This window comes from Limulus polyphemus, unplaced genomic scaffold (assembly GCF_000517525.1).
Source record: "Limulus polyphemus unplaced genomic scaffold, Limulus_polyphemus-2.1.2 Scaffold362, whole genome shotgun sequence".
Lineage (NCBI taxonomy): Eukaryota > Metazoa > Arthropoda > Merostomata > Xiphosura > Limulidae > Limulus > Limulus polyphemus.
In genome coordinates this window covers 620,746-631,786 of record NW_013665972.1, presented here as the reverse complement: position 1 = coordinate 631,786, position 11,041 = coordinate 620,746, and positions in this window count along the sequence as shown.

Genomic DNA, 11,041 nt, shown 5'->3' with positions numbered 1-11,041 from the left:
ACTAGAGGGAAGGCAGCTAGTCATCACCACCCACCGCCAACTCTTGGGCTACTCTTTTACCAACGAATAGTGGGATTGACCGTCACATTATAACGCCCCCACGGCTGAAAGGGCGAGCATGTTTGGTGAGACGGGGATTCGAACCCACGACCCTCAGATTGTGAGTCGAGTGCCTTATCCACCTGAACATGCCGGGCTATCGGAAGAGCCATACTATCGCCAGAAACTTTTCTTCGTGAAGTAATCTATATCAACAAGCGGTTGCCCCTATATTACACAAGCGTATAGAGTAACGTTCCCATCGTCTGTGAATTCGTTATGCGTTGTATGATTTTCAATAACTACCCTGAATGTGCGTACCACCATTTATTTTTTTCTGTTAAGTATACTTGAGAACGATATTAAACAACAAATGAATAAAACACAACGTTAAACCGATACACAATTAAAAACATTTCTAAAATGTGGACTCTACATGTTCGACGTTTACCACGTCATCATGATTTTAACGTTGTGTGTTATGTATTTATTATTTTAATATTACACACAAGTGTAAAGAAAATAATGTCAATGATATTAAAACCTAAACCTTCAGAAACATGTTCTTGTCCCTTCATTCAACTCACGCTAAACACATTTTCTGTAATATTTCTAGGTAACGTTTATTGGGTATGTGAATTGCAGTTTTACGAGTTTGTGTTTATCCAGATAAAGCTTAAAAAAGCGAATATAATGTTTCAACTTGCTGATGCCGTTTTTTCTACATTCGGTCATACATTATGTAATCTTATCTCTTTCACATAATAACATGTTTTAGCGGGAATGAATACTATCGAACCTGTGACAGGCTTTTGTATAATGTAGTCGAACTTATATATGGATGGCCTCAATTCATTTCGATAATGGAGTGAGTTAGTCACACGCGCACTTGGGTTCAACTAGCGACATCACGGAGACAATCAATGTTGACAATTACTAGGCATGGCATCCCGAAAATCCCCCAGCCCTCGCGCTAGATCGCGTTTCTAGATTCTTTATCTTTGCAAAATCCCGCGCTTTGGTGAACTCAGTAGATTTATATCCAGCCAACGCACGAATTAACTAGAAGAAAGAAGGGGTGAAAGACTCACTGAATCAGTCAGATTGAATGAGTGAGACTCCACGGGCTTTGCATTTAGTGGCGACAGTAGATTAACTATTTCTTGATTAAATGGTGGTTTGCTACAGATATTTATGTTCTTCTGTAGCGGCTACTGCGTCGACGCTACCATTCCGCGCATCGAACGATATAGTCAGCTGAAGAGGTTATGTACTTTGGAACAAAATACAAGAATAAATTAAGACATTGAAATAGACCCAGAAACTGAAAAATTAATTTTCTTTTCTATGGTTATTTCCTCCTTTCACACTTACCTTTGTTCTATGCCTATATTAATTCTGTTTCGTTTTATTAGTTTAATTTGGGTACATATTTCATATTGGTTGGTTTTATGTGTTATGTTTTTGTCTACGTATGTTTCATACATTTGTATTTATATGTTGCATCGTGTGTTTTAATATATATGCGTGTTATATACTTATATATATTTTCATTTTGTTTTTCCCAATTCTTCGAATTGTTTGGCTACATTAATGCCATTTTGTTTTCTTCCGTACATCATATTGTTTGATTACAGATGAGCGCTGGATTGAGTAAAGCAAGTCGTCGGCAATGGATATGACAAATATAGTGTAGTTAGAATACTATCATTATAAACCCTTCTAATTCTCGAAAAACCCTAAGGGACTAGATTAAGAATGTAGTGTTTACTACTAATGTCTTATGATAAGTATAATCATATACTATAATATTTTTCACTTTGATACATCACATCACATCCTAAATGTAGAAAACATAGAACCAGCCTATAAATAGTTTTATTGTACATAAGACGAAATTAAACTAAAATCCACACTTTTTTAGATTTTTGATACAAAGTCTCCAACAATAATCTCAACATATTCGTGCGCTCTATTCGGTCGAATGGTGTCTCACAGACAAAAAGAGGGGAACACGTGAAAATGCCGAAAGAAATATCGGCGTCTTTGTATCAAAGTGTTATAAAATTGTGAATTTTAGTTTAATTTTAACTAATATAGACGGTATTGTGTATTTAACTGTATTATTAGTCTTGTCTAATTTTATTGTAATATTTTGTCTCTAAGAATTAAAGCATGTATAAACTTAAGATAATTATGTATGATATATGTGTGCTCACCAGACCAAATTCAAAGTAGCAAATGAAATCATAGAAGTGCGGAAAAAATAATTACAAGTTTTCCTAGTGAAGACAGGAAATTTAAAATATATTTAAAAGTGGAAATAGTGTATATATATATATAATTTACGCTTGACTCGTAATCTGCGGGTCGCGAGTTCGAATCCCCGTCACACCAAACATGCTTGCCCTTTCAACCGTGAGGACGTTATAATGTGACGGTCAATCTCACTAATCGTTGGTAAAAGAGTAGCGCAAGAGTTGGCAGTGGGTGGTGATGACTAGCTGCTTTCCCCTCTAGTCTTACACTGCTAAATTAGGGACGGCTAGCGCAGATAACCCTCGTGTAGCTTTGCGCGAAATTCATAACAAACAAATATACAGTATATATATACAGTGTAAATCTTGTACTTTTGTTCCTATGTAAATTTATTATAATAACTTGTAATTTCCTGATTAAAGCATTCTGGTACACAATTACACTTCAAAAGCAAATTTTTAATCCGCCTAATTTACTTTAGAATTTTGCAATTCTTAAAGAGCTTTCTATAAAATTTCTAAAGAAATTCGTTTGGACATTATATAGAAACGTCATTGTTGTTTCTAGAGAAATTCTATGTCATAATTTTATAGTTTCTATAGAAAAGTTTGGTAGCGAATTGACATCCTAGAATTATTGTTTCAAACAGTAAAGATTTGGCCAAAATGTTTGCATAATGTTCTATACTGATGTTATTGTCTACATTATAGAGTAGTTATTGAGTAAATGCCTAAGTAGTAACAAAGAAGGTAGCGTATGATAGAACAAACATGTACGAGTTGTTATTCTGGTCTGTATAAGTTGTTTTGAGCATTTGCTCGTTAAAACACACATACACACCTGTTTTATATAAAAGTTTGTGCTTTTGATATAATCTTTTTCGAAACAGGCAATTTCTCTTTACCTGGTTTAGAGTCATGCCTCGTCACGTGCCAGAAGTTATAGGGCATCAAATTGTTCGACTGTCCGGAAATGGTATAAAGCAAACGGACATTGCCAGAACAGTAGGGTACCACCAGTGTATTCAAAATCCTGAAACGTCATCGTACTAAAGGAAACGTTGTTCCACGAAAGTATACTGATAGATGCCGAAATACTACTGCCTGAAATGCCATGTTTTGATCACGTTAACATGTCAAAGTTGAAAGAAGTTTTGCAACACCTTACGACAGGAATGGCATAAACACAATCATTCCACGGTATCCAGAACAACGGGGAACAGGAGAATGACCAAACACGGTTATTTTACAAAAAGAACTATATCAAACCGATGTTAACCAGAATTCACCCCTTTCAGCATGCTAAGTTACAGTAAAGACACTGGCGACATGTCATCGTTTCAGGTGAGTCTTGTTTCTGGCTTGTAAAAGCTTATGGTAGGTTAGTGTTCGTCGTTTGTCTGGAAAACAGATGAAGGAAGACTGTCTTCCCTTCAGGAAGCATACAGGAATACGTTTGGCAATAACTTTGTATTCCAGGATGACAATGTCACTTCCCACTGTGCTCGAATTGCACAGGAGTATCTCGACCAGGAGAACGTTACAAGATTGTCATGTCCACCAAAGTATCCAGACTGTAATCCCATTGACAACTTTTGAGCAGAATTGAGCCGGAAAATTGCTACCCACTCACTTAACTAGCTACTATAGGTGAGTTGCAGCGCCCTTTAGTGACAAGTTGGGATGAGATCACGGTGGATTACATCAATAACCTCATGGACAGCATGCCACGTCGCTTTGCGGAGGTTATTAGAGTACAAGGAAGATCAACAAGTACTGAATGCTTAATATGAACTAATATAAGTTTACAAACGCTATTTATAATAATTTCATGTTATATTTTATCACTATATATGTTTTGGTAAGGTTTTGTTGTGATAGGTGGAATGTTGAATTACACATTTTCTACAGGTGTCTGATAAAATTGTTTGCTATTCCAATAAATCGTACATGATGTCCGTAGAAAATGTCTCGTTATACAAATTGCATATGTAGATGTTTAATATAACATGCATTTCTCAATTTGACAGCGCTAAGTGTATTTTTTTATATATTTATACATATTTTATTCTTCTTTTTTTGTTGCATACAGTATGTACATATTAATAAAAAATTAATCATACAAAAAATAAAGTTCCCACGAAGCTTAATAAAATTATTTGTGGAATACTCCTTAATAAATATGACCGTTTATTTCCATATATATTAATAAATACAAATAAACAAAACACAAAAAGGTGAAATGGGTATTAGATGTCTAGCTTAAACATTATTTTATGTTAACGTATATCTGGAATTAACACCTTATTCAACATAACACAGAAACATAATATCTTGTAATGTTATTGCACCATTATCACAAACAATAATTCAATACATAATTAAAAAGTTAAATTAATGATAATGTTAATCCTTTATGAATAAGTTCCCAATCGATTGATATTACTCAGTTTGTCTATGAACACAAGTTAATAACCAGTATTTTAATTTTTTAAACTTTGCAATTCAATTTATATTCCATAAATCCTTATGGAGTTGCTTCATTATATATGGTATTTTATACTCTTTTTACTCTTGTTCCATAGTTGTTATTGTAATTTGGAATTTCATAATATTTATTTTTTAATGTTCTAGTATTAGTGTTTTATTACTTTATGATGTCGACTATAATATGAATTTATAATGATCGTATACATTATTTTTTGAATTATATTTACTTTTTAAGTGGATGTTACTTGATGAGACATATATTGCCAATTCATAACGTATAACAGATTTTGCTAAAGATACATAAATTGTTTTTTTTTACATTAATTAGTAAAATATTTTATATCCTCCATAATTTTCCTGTAATAAGTCTTAATTTATTACAAATCATATTTATATTTTAGCCCAACTATAAACATAATCTATAATTAGCCCTAACTATGCCTTAGTACTAGCATTTTCAATATGTATATATACACACTTACAATCAGAATACTGCTTATTTTCTACAAATAAGTGTTTATATTTAATATTACATCTTTGATAACAACTTTGTAAAAAAAAACCTTTTGTTAATAATATTTGTATATTGTGAATGAATTATCACAATTTTTTTCATCATTATTTATATACATTTTATTTATACTAAAACAATAACTTCATTTATTGAAATCAACTTGTAAAATTTCTTTTCCATCTTCCAACTCAACATGAGTTACGGTTAAAGCTGTATCATTCGCATATTGATATATTTTACTTTTTAAACCTATATTTACAGTATTATTAATATACAAATTAAACTACAGAGGACCCAGAATAGAACCTTGTGGAACACCGTATTTTATAGTTGTTGGATCACTCATTATTTCTCCTATTCTTGTTATTTCGTCTTTATAATAATAAACTTATTTGTTACAAACTGTGCAAATATTTTGGCCAGGACTGAATGTAGTGATGAAACACACACGTACATATTCCTGTGGATAGACTCTGTTCAGGATTCTTAATCTAAGTTCTTAATCTACTTACTGTAATACTAGTACTACTGATTTCTTATGCGTATGAAGCTTTAATACTTTGAGAATGGACTCGAGTAACTGAGAGTATTAGAATATGTCACAGAAAACCAGTTCGACTAACTTAGTGTCTTAGACTATCGTTACAGAGAACCGCTTGACTAACATTATCTTAGACTACCGTCACAGGGAACCAGTTCGAGAAACTTAGATTCTTAGACTACCGTCACAGAGAATCAACTTAACTGTATTAAAGAGCAGTCCAGATTTTCAGTTTCAACTTGTTATTAACTTCCTCAGCAAAACCAAAAGTGGCAGCTCTTTCTCTGAAAGTCATAATGGTAATAGTTTTTCACTTCCTAACATTAAGCAGGTAAAAACATTTTATATTTAAAATGTACTTCAAATTTTTAGTGTCCCTAATACAGTCATTGATCTTCTGACAGGATCGTCACGCGGTATAAGATGGACCACTTTTCTCCGTGATAATAATTTGAACTTGCCGTGACATGGAATCTACAAGATACTAGATGGTACCTCGTTCAATAGCAGCCTATTTGTCTCGGAGCATTGTCTGCAAGTTGTTCACAGATTTCGGTAGTACATAAAACATTCAAGCTCATCTAGAAGCTACTCAATCAGAATGTGATCCACTGATGTGTTCTCCAACGAGTGTTAAATTTATTGCATTAAAATATCATACGTTGTGAATTTAACAGCTCTTTTATTGGTACTAACTTCAGTGAGATGTTGAACACACTTTCCGTAATTATCCCAAGATGGGTCCCTACTTAAAAACATCCCGTTAGATCACCCGTCTGTGGTACCTGAGCACGTGTACCAAGTTTGGATCCACTAATTTGTGAGTGAGGGTATGATCATAGTTTCAAAAAATGGCGAAATCAGTCTGAGTAACTTGGGCTGTCGTCACAAAAAAATGCTCGAGTAACTGAGAGCATTAGAATATGTCACAGAAAACCAGGTAATTGATAATGGAGGAACTTGATCCGAACATAGGGACAGGCCTCTGTGAATCATGAGGAGGTATTTGAAGCCTACAAAACTTATCTAATAAGGCATACGAGACATAATAAAAGTTTTGATTTAATTATGAATCAAACACAGAGTGATTCATAAAAATGTTTACACTTATATGGGATTTTATGTTGCATGGATTTGATGGTGGCAAGAAGGTTGAGTTTAGAGGAAAAAATGAAGGTTGCGGCCTGGATGGAGGTTCACAATTGTACAAAGAATGTTTCATCGATACTTCATGTCTGACCCACTTTCCAGGTTGATTATTTATCGATTGTACAATACATTCGTTAAAACTGGGTCCGTTGCAGACGATTACAAAGGAAACAGTGATCGTCCATGAACAGGAAGTTCTCCTGCAACGTTTTACTGCTTTCAGAGATGCATAGATATTTGTGGCGAGCAAGTTCAGACTGTATGAAACATTTGTAAATAAAAAAATATAGACCCATACAAGTGTTAAGATTTTTTAATCACTCTGTACATGACAGTTGCGATATTTTTTTCTTACTTGTAAAGATGTTTTTCTGATACCTCTTCTGTCCACCGCGGAGAATCGAATTTCACATTTTAGCGTTATAAGATCATAAACTTACCGCTAGCCCACAGGGAGGGGACTTAGACTTCGGGTTTTATGTTAATCTTTTAGTATCTGATAATTCTCCATCGGTGATGCTGCTCACGTTCAATTGTACTAACCACAGCACAAACAGAGAATGAACTAACGGGCACTCAAATGTTCGTTCACATGACACAGTTTTAGCTAAATGCTTGAGAGACGTGTAGTACGGTAAATTGAGTGATATTAACTCTAAACTTATTTTTAAAACTATTTATGCAAAATACCATCAATGTCTTAGTTAACCCAATTAATTATTGCTTTGGTTCCACATATATGTATAAAGGATTGAACAGTTTACATTAAAACAATTTTGGAGCTTCAAAGCGTCGTTACAGTCTATGTCGCCATGTCTGTTTATGTTCTGTCTCACGATTGTGTATCTTCACAATAGCCTTGCAGTGTAGCTTCCATTGCAAAAGGCTCCGTAGTCAAACTGTCATGTCTAAATCACGTCACTCCTTCCCTCGTGCTTTATATAACCCATCTAATGTACGAGGATGGCGATTTCCTAGAGCCTGCTTCAGCTGTCAAATCTCACAGAAATCCATAGGCACTGTGTCAGGCGACTTAGAGGTATGTCTTTCAACGAAATAGCATAAATTTCTACTTCATTCTCTAGTTGCTTAGAGTATGCCACTGTTGAGCAGGAGGTGTGACTGAAAGCATTACCTTAATGAGCCCATACCCTGATGGTCTCATTTCCGGTAGGATATCCTTCTTTATAATGTTGCATACTGCTGTTACCTGAGCCATGTGGAAGGCTTTTGCCACTGACCTTTGAGTTGATGTATTCTCATCTGTTACAAGACACTGAACATTCCTTACGATGTCTGTAATAACACTTGTTTCAAGTCTTTTTCTGGGTAGTCCTTTGTTCCCAAGTTAATTCGCATTCATATATATTTCTAAAGCTCTTATGTCTTTATGAGCTGAGTGTATAAATATTATGCGTACGAAAGGGTTGTTACATACCATTCCCAAACGCAATCAATTCTCGGTAGAATCACACTACCTACGAATGCCAATACCAAAATATAGTTCCGATATATCCAGTTCCACCGCGACTTTATATCAGCTGTGGTTGTTACAAAACTTCTTAATTTGAATAACCAAAATCGTTTTAATATAACGTACTCAACCCTGTAGTTTACATAGAAAATGGCTGATTTTACACAACCTTTTTATCGTTATTCATATTTAGTGTTGTAACAGGCAAAAACAAAATTATTCGATAGATGGATCACACCGGTAATTGTTAAAAACAAAACCAAGTCGATAACTTCAATTCAATTATTCATGCTAAACAGTAAATAAACATGTTTATTATCAAACATAGAAGTCAATGCCATAAGCATGTTTGTTTGTTTTTTTTACAGTTTGTTTGACCATAAACAACATACTGACAGACTGGAATTGTAATGTGTTTTAAGTCCTGAACTAAATCTTAAACACTTAAGATTAGATGGAAATGGAGAATAAATACTTATTTAGTTCAACTAAAAAAAAGATCAAACTTCATCATATTAAAATGCTAATTCAGATAGCCCGTTGTGTAGTTCTACGCTAAAAACATAAACAAGCAAGTTAACTGAAAACTAAAATAAATATAACATCTGTGATAAATTAGTGAGTAGAAACAGGTGTCCGAGGTCAGAGTAAACCGAGAACTTTTCTGTTTAACTTATGACTGTTTAAGATTTTAGCTCTTCGTGACGTGATATATAGCCATATGGCACATTAGTGTAGTTTCCGGCCTTTTTGTGAAATGAAAAGAAAGAGAGGGTAGATGGGGAGAACGAGGTGGTGGGTGAGCACACAAGAGGTTTGGGAGTGATGTGGCTTTGTGATGGAAACGTATTTCAACAATGGTTAGAGAAGTGTACATCTGTTCCTATTAGAAACTCATACATAGAACATAAAACTGTCGTAGTCTGACACTAGAAATCAGACTGGGTTTTACGTAAGGCACAATTAATATTCTTTTTTATTTTATAAAAGTTATTTTTAACTATAAGTTAAATGCAGATGAATATTTGTGCAAGGTAATTAAGTACATGTAAATGAGTGATACATGGTCAATTATTTCTCACCTTTCACATCGTCAATTTTTTTTTCCTGTATAGACGTGATTCAACAATGTGTCTAAGTAATTTTTATGAATTAGTGTGTCACCTTTTAGAGTCGAACATTTCTCGCCCACCAGTAGTAAAAGTGGCACATCTTCAGATATATAACGCTAGAAACCGGTTTTCGATACTTGTGGTGGACATGTTTCTCCGGCATATAAGTTTTATGATTGTTAACAGCATCTACAGACAAGTTTCCCGGAAACAACGCTGTTAAGTACCTTATAGACAACAAATAATGTTCGAAAAGTTTATTTAGATCTCACAACAACAACAGAATATTGATATTTAGATTAGTTCATAAATACTTAGTAAATCTTGCCATATAAAACAACGCTGCAATTGTTTAAAATGATATTAGTTATTTTGTGTTACAGAAATAAACGAATAATGCATCTATTTAACCAGATATACTTTCAAATAACGTAATCTGTAATCTGTTATCAGTTAATGAGAGAAATACATATCACATCAATAGTAAGAATATTAAACATCATTAATATTTTAAGAAAGTGTAAAGTATGTTTCATTTAAATATAAAATCTTAATTTTGTTATTCACCGATTACACCGTGAACACGTTGTCAACTCATGCTATGATGGCTGTAAAGTGTTTATGGTGTCGAAATTTGAAGAGCAATATTTAACTCTACCTTAAGCTTACTAAATTCAAAGAATTTTATAAAAACAAGACCACAAGACGTAAAAAAAAATTGTTACAAGACACATTGTAAAAAGTTACAACACACACTTCTATAATAGGCCCGGCATGGCCCGGTGGTTAGGGCGCTCGACTCGCAATCTGCGGTTCGAATCCCCGTCCCACCAAACATGCTCGCCCTTTCAGCCGTGGGGGCGTTATAATGTGACGGTCAATCCCACTATTCGTTGATAAAAGAGTAGCCCAAGTAGCTGCCTTCCCTCTAAATTAGGGACGGCTAGCGCAGATAGCCCTCGTGAAGCTTTGCGTGAAATTCAAAAAACAAACAAACACAACAAACTTCTATAATAAATAAAATTATTTTATTACAGATGTGTGTTTATAACTTTTTACAATATCTAATTCAAATCGCCAATCATCACTTGATGCATATGATTAAAAAACACACCAGATGTATTGAAGGAGCACTATTTACTTGTTTACCTCGTTTTAATCTTCAACGTTCTTCAGATATAGTAAATTATTTAGTGGTTAGTCATACAGTGACCCCAGCTGATAAAGGGAGAAGACAGAAACGTCATGAACATAATAATTATATAATATGTTTGTGTTTTATCTGTTATACCAGTCGCACGAAGCTTAATGATCAATAATATTTTAACCACCATATTTTTCACCATTTTAGTCATTGCTTATTATGAACAGAATGCACCTCACAGCTCACCTGTGAATATCAGATTTAGTCTCGAAACAGGTACTTCAAGGCTGCTATCGTCTGTTTATGCTGTACACTGAGTG